The sequence below is a fragment of the Microtus oregoni genome, unplaced genomic scaffold, assembly GCF_018167655.1.
Source record: "Microtus oregoni isolate MIOR12 unplaced genomic scaffold, Mior012 000023F_ref0000262, whole genome shotgun sequence".
Classification (NCBI taxonomy): Eukaryota; Metazoa; Chordata; class Mammalia; order Rodentia; family Cricetidae; genus Microtus; species Microtus oregoni.
The window spans coordinates 34,106,405-34,116,113 of NW_024543082.1; the positions used below are offsets into that span (position 1 = coordinate 34,106,405).

The 9,709-nt window shown below is 46.4% G+C and overlaps 1 pseudogene; it reads right to left on the reverse strand.

The window, feature by feature from the left end:
* Positions 1-4,911: 4,911 nt before the first annotated feature.
* LOC121461814 lies at positions 4,912-7,653 on the reverse strand (annotated as a pseudogene).
* Positions 7,654-9,709: the final 2,056 nt, after the last annotated feature.

Below are 9,709 nucleotides of genomic sequence, written 5' to 3' on the forward strand. Positions count from 1 at the left end.
CACTTTGTCCCTGATCATAGAGTTGGTGAAAAAACGTCCTTGGACTCTGAAACTTGACTGGTCAGTCACTGAGGCTCTAGAGCTTGCAATACCACCCCACCAGGGGGCAGCCAGCCACAGGCCCAGAGCCTTGGAATCCCCAAGCCTCTTCCCCTCTGTAAACTTCTCTGTCAGCTGGTGGGGTCTCTCCTGCACTGTTCCTGTTGCAGCTGCTGCTGCTGTTGCTTCGTTTTGGCATTGGAGTTGGTCTCCTGGTGGTGATTCGGGTCCGGACTTTGGACATAACACGTTCATATCAGAAAAAGGGCTGACAAGTGTACCATGACTCAGCAGGTGCCTTTCAATCCCAGTAACCTGGGTTCAGTCCTTGGAAGGCCTGCAAAGGTAGAGGGAACGGCTGATTCCATGAAGTTGTCATGACACCTCTGCTGGTTTACGTGGTGTTTGGTCTGCACACATATACACACACACTCATACACAGAAACACACATACTTTTACACCATATCCCCACCACACCCACATATACACTATACTACCCACATTCCAGACATACATACACAGCATATACACACACCACCCCAAAGCACACCCTACACACAGACAGTACACACACCATACAAATACACCACACCATACACACATACACAGTACCACACACTATACCATATACACTCCACTCCACACCACCTGTAGAAATAGCACACACAGAACACACACCACCACACATACATACTGGTGGACTCTCGCATCCAAACACCGAGGAGGAGTCGTCCCCAGAGACCACCTCACACACCACAGCCGATGCAAAAGCATGAGGATTTTATTAATTCTGTCATGACAGGGTCTCCCAGCATTCGGGAAGCCGAGAGACCTCGAACAGCTGGCACAGGCTACTTTTAAAGGAGAAGGCCATAGAAGCCATGTGGATTGTGATTGGCTTATTCAAAAGGGCTATTATCAATAATTGGCTGGAGAGCTGTTGCCAGATCAGATGAGGTAAGAGGTCATTTTGACCGTTTCCCAGGTGACCGAATCAATAATATACATATATGGGTAATTGTTCGGGAACTGAGTACGTGCGTGTGTAGCTGTTAGGTCCTTGGTTCCCAGGGGAGGAGGGGAAGCACTATGGCATGGAGGCTGAGAGGACTCACAATAGTCAGAAATGGCTTCAGGATTGTCTTAAAGTCTTACAATACCACACACATATAACACATCACACATATGACATACCACACAACATACCCACAGAGGACACATACCGTACATATACCATACCACTCACAAACCACACCACACACCAATCATACACATTTACCACACAGCATCACAGACAAAAATAATTCCTGTCATCGCCCACCACACCACACGCAATACACACATCACACAAAAACACACCACACAAACACAACCATACCACATATACAATACACATCACAGCACACATGATAACACATACCATACCATACACACACCATACACATCACACACACATGCTACACCACTACAACCATACCACATATACACACATTCCATACACACAACCACACCACCCCTACCACACACATACATACCATACCAGACACATCACACCCATACCACACACACACCATATACACGTACCATACACACACACATAAACCATACATATCACACACATGCCACACCACTACAACCATACCACACACACAATAACACACCATACACACACACCACCACACCCATACCACACACATACATACCATACCACAGACACACCACATCCATACCACACACCCAATAGACACTTACCACACACACATAAACCATACACATCATACACACATGCCACACCACTACACCCATACCACACACACAACAACACACCATACACACATACCATATCCCTCAGACCATACACACACCAAACTCACACACATACACACAGACAGAGGAGTTCATTCTATAATGTCCATTACTCTAGAGAATCCAGATACACCTCATTTACACCAGCTAGAGATAACAAAAGATTTTGGTTATTTGTATCCAAATTATACAAATGACATCAATGTCTGGTAACAACATTTTTGATGCTTTATACTTCAAATCTTGATGCTTCCTCATTTAATTAGTATCTAAAACGTTCTATAGTCAATGAGCTGGGATTAAAAATTAATTAAACAATTATTAAGAAAAAGAGAGTCAATATTAGAGTAACTACATTGAAATTTCCATTTCTAACCATTTAAAAATAAGCAAATTCATCAAATACAAACAACTGTAAATATACAGAAACCATACAGTGGATCTTGTAAATTTGAGACATTGGTTTCATCTGTAATTTTCACTTCATTTGGCAAAATTCGATTCTTTATTTTTTAAATTTGGTAATCTGTGTCACATGTAAATGTAATGACAGAATCAGAGGGTGTAGAAGATGATGCAGGACAATTGTCTATATTCTGTCAATTATATTGTAAATAAATGCTGATTGGCCTGTGGCCAGGTAGGAAGTAAAGGCAGGAAAACCAGACAGGGAGTAGAGGTGGGGCAATGAGAACAGGAGTATTCTGGGAAGAAGGAAGCTCTTTCAGCAGTCCTGCCCAGATCACTGAAGAAGCAGGATGTGACCTGCCCCGCTGAAAAAGGTACTAAGGCATGTGGATAACATAGATAAGAATAATGTGTTATTATAAGCTACAAGAGCTAATAAGAGGCCCAAGCTAATGGGCCAATTAGTTCATAATCTTATGGAGACCTCTATGTGATTTTCTTTGGGGCTACCGGCTGCAGGAACCAGGCAGGATTGAAACCCCAACAAGCAGGCCCTCATGCAAGAAACTGCTCTTGTTTGGACTGTTGCATAAACTAGACATAAAGAACCCGGAGAGAGAGGACTGTTGAAGTCCTAAAGGTGAGATGGTCCTTCGGGGTTCCTGATTCATGAAAGAGTCTGCTGCGAGACATTCTGCAGGATACAGAAAAAGTGACTGAACTGTCATTGGAATTTCCTGCATCATGGAAAAGTCTGCTGGATGCCATGGGCCTGTATGCTGAAGATGGATGCCCCAAGGATACAAAAGAATTTTGGGTGACTGTCCAGGCAGCGAGATGTCTCTGTCATTTCTAGGCTTTTGGAAGTTGCTTATAATGCACTTCCTGTTTGCTTAAGTACTATTATCTCCTTCTGGAGTCTTTGATGGAGTTGAAGAATTTGTATAGTTTTCCTTAGTTATGATAAAAGATAAAGTAGATATAAATATTGTAACTATAATTTCTGCTTGATAACTTTTGTTATATGTAATTTTACTATGTTAAAGTTAAAGCCTTCCTTTTTGTTTAAACAGAAAAAGGGGAAATGGTGTAGGAGGTCCTTTTGACTATGTGTTGCTTTCATTGGTAGAATAAAGAAACTGCCTTGGCCTTTTGAGAGGGCAGCACTTAGGTAGGCAGAGTAGACAGAACTGAATGCTGGTATGAAGGGAGACAGGGAGCCGCCATGAAGCTACCAGGTCAGACATGCTGAATCTTTCCTGGTAAGCCACAACCTCTTGGTGACATACAGATTATTAGAAATGGGTTGAATCAAGATGTGACAGTTAGCCAATAAGAGGCTAGAACTAATGGGCCAGGCAGTGTTTAAATGAATACAATTTCTGTGTGGTTATTTCGGGTGTAAGGTAGCCAGACAGCCAGGACCAAAAGCAGGCCCGCTCCTCCTGTTACAAAAAGATGATAATTCAGAGGCAAATCCTAGTGGCTATTTGTTTCCATATGATGCTTCCTTAATGGCTTCACCTGTGTTCCTCTCTCCTAATGATGCTGTCCTGCCCTCTGCTCAAGCCTCATCTCCAGCAGATCCTAGGCCTGAGTCCTCGCCACGAGGGACCTTGGAACATGCAACATGTGGAGCCTGCTTGCACAAACTGTGGTGCTTGGTCAACGGAGGAACTGTGACAGAAAGTTCTGAAGAGAAGCTGTGTCTGCTATGAACAGAAAGCCAGGGAGGAGTCTTGTATGGAATGATAGGACTTTCAGTTCTATAGAGAGACTGGAATGGAGCAGGTTCAGAGGCTAATTACATCTTGGGCTGGTTTTAGCCTCTGGAACGGCCACTCCTTGTACCACTCTGAGCAAACATCTGAAGATGATGAAGATGATGAGAATAATCAGGAGGAGGAGGAAGAGGGTCACGCTGCTGATACCTATTAGAAGCTCTTAATTCAACAAAACATAATCCAAGAAATAGAAAGTCATTAAAAAACATCTTGGGCTTATAAAATGGTTCCTTTTCTCATTGTACCCATTTCTCTGGTATACGTACCATGTATTTTAAATTTCCTTCATATTTTACTTTGCTCAATAAAACTTTATAGAACAAAGGAAGGTATAAAACCTATATAAAACTGCTTGTATGTGGGAACATAGAATGTGGTTCCAAGGCCATGGTCTCTCAATGGCTCCAGAAGAAATGCTCTGTAATTCTTTTGAGGGCTGAGATTGTGTTTTGCACCTCAAACACCGTCCTTGACTCAGGCTCTTCAGCTTGTCCTGCTGTCACCCAGCACACACCTGTGTGGCTGCTACAGCCGGCGGGGATCACAGAGCCCCCTGTATTCTGACCTGGCTTGAGATCTCCACTGGCTGCAGCTGTGCTCTTCCTTCTGTTGGCCCTGAGCTTGGTTTCGATTAAACCCCTGAGATGAAGCCAATTTTGTGTGGGCAGAAGCTGCAAAGTAAGGACTGGAAAGATGGCTCAGCGGTGAGAGCACTTGCTGCTCTTGTAGAGACCTCAGCCTTCTTTAACCCCAGATCCAGGGGAGCCTCTGCCCTCTTCTGGTCCTCAGGAGCACTTTATGCACGTAGTACCTGTCCATCCATCTAGACAAGACGCTCACACACATAAAGGTACACCAAGATTATACAAATCATTACGCTTAAAGAAAAAGCCACATATTTTTATTTTTTCCCAGAACTGACTTTTTCTCATCCTGTATCACAGAGGGAATCATAGAACACTTGACAGAATTACAAAGGTCAATCAGTCAAGTAGTTAAAGAGTATTAAATTAGTATATTGTGTTAGTATATTATCAATGTCCCTTGGTCCTCACCAAAAGGATACAAAGAGAGGGAGAGGTGATGTGGGAAGAGGTGAGAGTTGAACTCACCATTTTTCAACCTTTTTTTCCTGAACAAACTGCCCATGAGGTCCCTCTGCATCTGGTGGCAAAAGAGCCAAGTACACGGGGGTCTCTGCTCCTTCTTCGGGGCTCTTGGTGGCTTTTGGTCCTGCCATGTCTGTTCTCACCCACCCAGGGCAACAGGCATTGAGGAGGATCTTGTCCCCTTTCCTCTGCTCGCTGAGTTTCCGGGCATGGATTCTCGACAGGACTGTCATCCCATTCTTGGTCACCCCGTAAGCACTATTAGGCCAGCCTTCTTTCTCATGCACTCCTTTCTTTGTGTCTTCCACAAACTTGTTCATGAGCCCCACCAGCTCCTCCTGTGTGATGGTGTCACTTCGAAACTTCTGCTGGAGCTCTGGGCTGCAGTTTTTCAGGGCCTTGAGACTCGCCATGCTTGATAAGTTCAGCACTCTGCCTAATACACACAGAGATTGCTATGCAGTGATGTATATGCAAGGACGGCACTTTACCACTGGAGAGATTTTACACCAGGAAGCTTCCATGTGAGAGAGGTTGTGCTGAACGGGACTGAAGTGGTATAAGAAATTGTATTCTTCAAGGTTTGGATGGATATAGAGGCCAGGTGACCATGAAAACAGCAGCCTTTAGAGGTTCTAGAGATCCAGAGGAGCAACCAGGAGAGACGACATGAGTTCAGATGAGGTATACTTCCTCAGGTCTAAACCAGACCCTCACAGTCCTACAAGGGCTCACTTGTCATTGCTGGTGCATGGTAAATAAAGTTGGTTCACATGCTTTGCAAATAACATAGGGTATTAGCAGTTCTTGATTTAAAAGAAGTATAATAGTTTGTGTTGCAGAATATGAACAAGTTGATGAGAGCTAACATCAGCCTGTAGTAAGGACAGGTGATATTATTAAGTGGTATGAACCATACATACTAAAGGATGGGGCTCTTTCCTGAAGTATCTTTGAGAGGAGAAGACTGAGTACACTGAGCACAGGAAACCTGGGGAGGGCATGCTCAAGATAGGAGGCCTCCTGGGTAGAGTTGCAGGTTCCCAGTCCAGCCGTGCTGTGGAGCTGAGTGAGGGACCCACTGTGTGGGTACAGTCTGAGGTCTTGTGGGGCAGGGCATTGTGACCAGCAGGGTGCGGTTGGTGTGCACCTGGTTTTAGAGAGGAATGGAATTCTAAAAGCCCCTAAAGTGTGAGCATGTGGAACAACAGATCTTGGAAGCACAGCGGATGGTTAAAGAGGAGTCGGACATGCAAAGAGAGAATCAGGGGCCACAAAGAATTGAGACCCAAAGAGCAGAGACTCTGACCAAGTTTCAGAGAGGCTGAGGCACAGAGGGAGAGGAACGGCCTGGAAAGCACCCACAGACTCACCTCGGGGTTTCATTAGAGGGAGCAGCTCAGTGCAGACATCTTTGGTACCAAAAAAGTTTGTTTTCATTGTCACTTCTGCTTGAATGTGGAAGGGGGTTGGGTCAGCATCTTCCGGGGGAGAAAGAGAATGGATTAACTGGGTGGGACCTCACCCAGAGCCTCAGAGATCCACTGCCAAATATATAGTCAGGGCACTGCCCCACTGTCAATCAGAAAGGTTCCTTGTTTTGAAGGAGAGCAGGACTGAATTGCTGGAGTGCCTGGGGGAGGCTGGGTACCAGGATCTTAATGTAACACCTCTTTCCCCTACTCTTTCTCCCCCTTCAATTTCTGGTTTATTTTACTCTCAGAGAAGTTGCATTCAAGTATACCCAACCCAACTACTCAACAAGCTGATATATGATTAACTCGTTCTAGTTAGAGAAACACAAGGCCCAAGGAGGCTCTGCTCTGCCTGCAGCACCCACCCTGCTCCTTATCTCCCAAGGGTCTTGTTTTAAACTCCCACGACCGACCGCCCCTGCTCTAGCAAGCTGCCCTGAGAAGCAGAGCCCACCTTGTTACTGCTGGGGACCGCCTCCCCTTCCAACCATCCAGGGCTTACTCTTGAAGGCAATGCCCGCATTGTTGACCAGCACGTCCAGTCCCCCGTATTCCTTGAGCAAAAAGTCTCGCAGGGCGCGGATGCTCTGCAGGTCGTCGATGTCCAGCTGGTGGAAGCGCAGGCTCAGGCCCTCTGCCTACAGCTGCTGCACTGCAGCCTTGCCCCTAGCCTCGTCCCGCGCGGTGAGCACCACGACCCCCAAGAACTTCCGACAGAGGTCACGAGTGATGGCTAAGCCGATGCCCTTGTTACCCCCGGTCACCAGCGCCACGCGGCTGCAGGACGACATGGCTGGGTGGCTGTAGGGTGGCGGTCCGGTTGGAGAGCAGTGAACCCGGGACAAGCTCTGTAGCCCGGAAGTAGCTGCAGGGTAGCTAAAAGCAGGATTTTTCTAGGGGAGATGAGTTGCAGAGGTTCTCACTAAAGGCTCAACTCAGGCCCCGCCCCCAGGAGGGCGTGGTGAGGCTGGAGACTGGGTGGGTCTTCCTTGCTTTAGACTTCCTGAAACTGCTTTTGTAGCTTTGGTGTCTAGTTAGGGTGTGCTGACTCACGTTCGCGGTATCAGGCTCAACTTTATAAAAGTTTATACTGAAGGAAACTGCCTGATCCTTTGTTATCTCCGAGCATGCAGGGTATTGTAGGTCGTTAAAACCCAACCATAAAAAACGGCTGGATATTTTCCTTAGGGCAACTTGAAAGCCATCAGCCAGGGACTACTGCAGGGGAAGGTGGGAGAGAGGGTGCTGCAGCTGTCCAACTGGCAGTCAGGCTTTCGCCTTGCCCATGCTACTGACTCTTCGTCTGTGCTCGTCTGAATTTGCACTGTATTCCCCAACTTGCACACCAGACCTCTGTACCTAGTCTTCCTGGTGTCTAGTAAAATAACGCGCTGCCCTTTAAGTAGCAGGAACTAGAGTTATAGGATGAACTATTAGAGAAGGTGAGGAATCGGAGTCGTGTTGAATTTCCCTCTGCACATAAAGCAAAGCTCCTGGATAATCCTTGGGCAGAAGCGTCCCTCCCTAACCGCACGGGCTTCTCTTTACACACTTCTAATGCCTCCCTTTGCTGGAGGTGAGGACTGACGTGTACAGAGGCAAGGGCCATTAGGGGAGGCTGCTCTTCTTCACTCAAAACAGCACACAATGCTCCCCTTATTCCCCTTTGAAGATGACGGGATGCTCTGTGCTCAGACAGTCTACAGTTGGTTCAGCAGAGGGGAACGAATCCTCACTGTTCCTGACACCCAAGAACTAGGGATCCAAGGTCAAGTTCCATTTCCTTACTCTTCAGTTGGTTGTTCTTGCCACGGTGGCCCTTTAAATAAAGTAAGACATTTGAGTTGCTCTGACCTCAGTATGCATGAGGGCAGTGGGATTGGAATACAGTGAAATTCTGGAAACAGATGAGACCTTTCCATGACGGAAGATTCTGTTGTTTCCTATAGATTGCATGTAGTAAATTCCCATTTCAGGCCAGCCCTCTAGTCAGCCGTTTACCAAGATTTGAGACACTCAGGCTCCAGAAAATTCCTGTGTGCAGTCTCTTCACAGACCTGGAACTGCTAGGCTCCAAGCCCCAACTCAGGGAAAGAGCAGAGCTTGAAAATGGGAGGAAATCCAGGAGAAGAGACACTTTGTCCCTTATCATAGTGTTGGTGAAAAATGTCCTTGGACTCTGAAACTTGACTGGCCAGTCTCTGAGGCTCTAGAGCTTGCAATACCACCCCACCAGGGGGCAGCCAGTCACATGCCCTGAGGCTTGGAATCCCCAAGCCTCTTCCCCTCTGTAACCTTCTCTGTCAGCTGGTGGGGTCTCTCCTGCACTGTTCCTGTTGCAGCAGCTGCTGCTGCTGCTTTGTTTTTGCCTTGAAGTTGTTCTCCTGGTGGTGATTCGGGTCCGGACTTTGGACATAACACGTTCCTATCAGAGATAGGGCTGACAAGTATGCCATGACTCAGCAGGTGACTGTTAATCCCAGTAACCTGGGTTCAGTCCTTGGAAGGTGTGCAAAGGTGGAGGGAATGGCTGATTCCATGAAGTTGTCCTGACACCTCTGCAGGTTTGCGTGGTGTTTGGTCTGCACACATGCAGGCACACACATACACAGAAACACACATATTTTAACACCACATCCCCACCCTCCATACCCACACATACCACACACATACACTGTACCACACACACACCAGACACACACACAGCATACACACACAGAATACACACACATACCACCCCACATCACACCCCACACATACAGTACATACTCTATACAAACATACCACACCATATACACACATATACACCACCACACTCCATACCATATACACTACCCCAACACCACCTGTACAACATAGCATACACACATAACACACGGAAAACACACACACCACACATACATACCACACACATGTAACACATTCATCACACATATCACACACCACATTCCATACCCACAGAGGACACATACAAGACATACACCATATCACTCACAAACCACACCATACTACAGTCATACACATATATCACACACCATCACAGACACCAATTATTCCTGTCACCATACACCACACCTAATACACAAG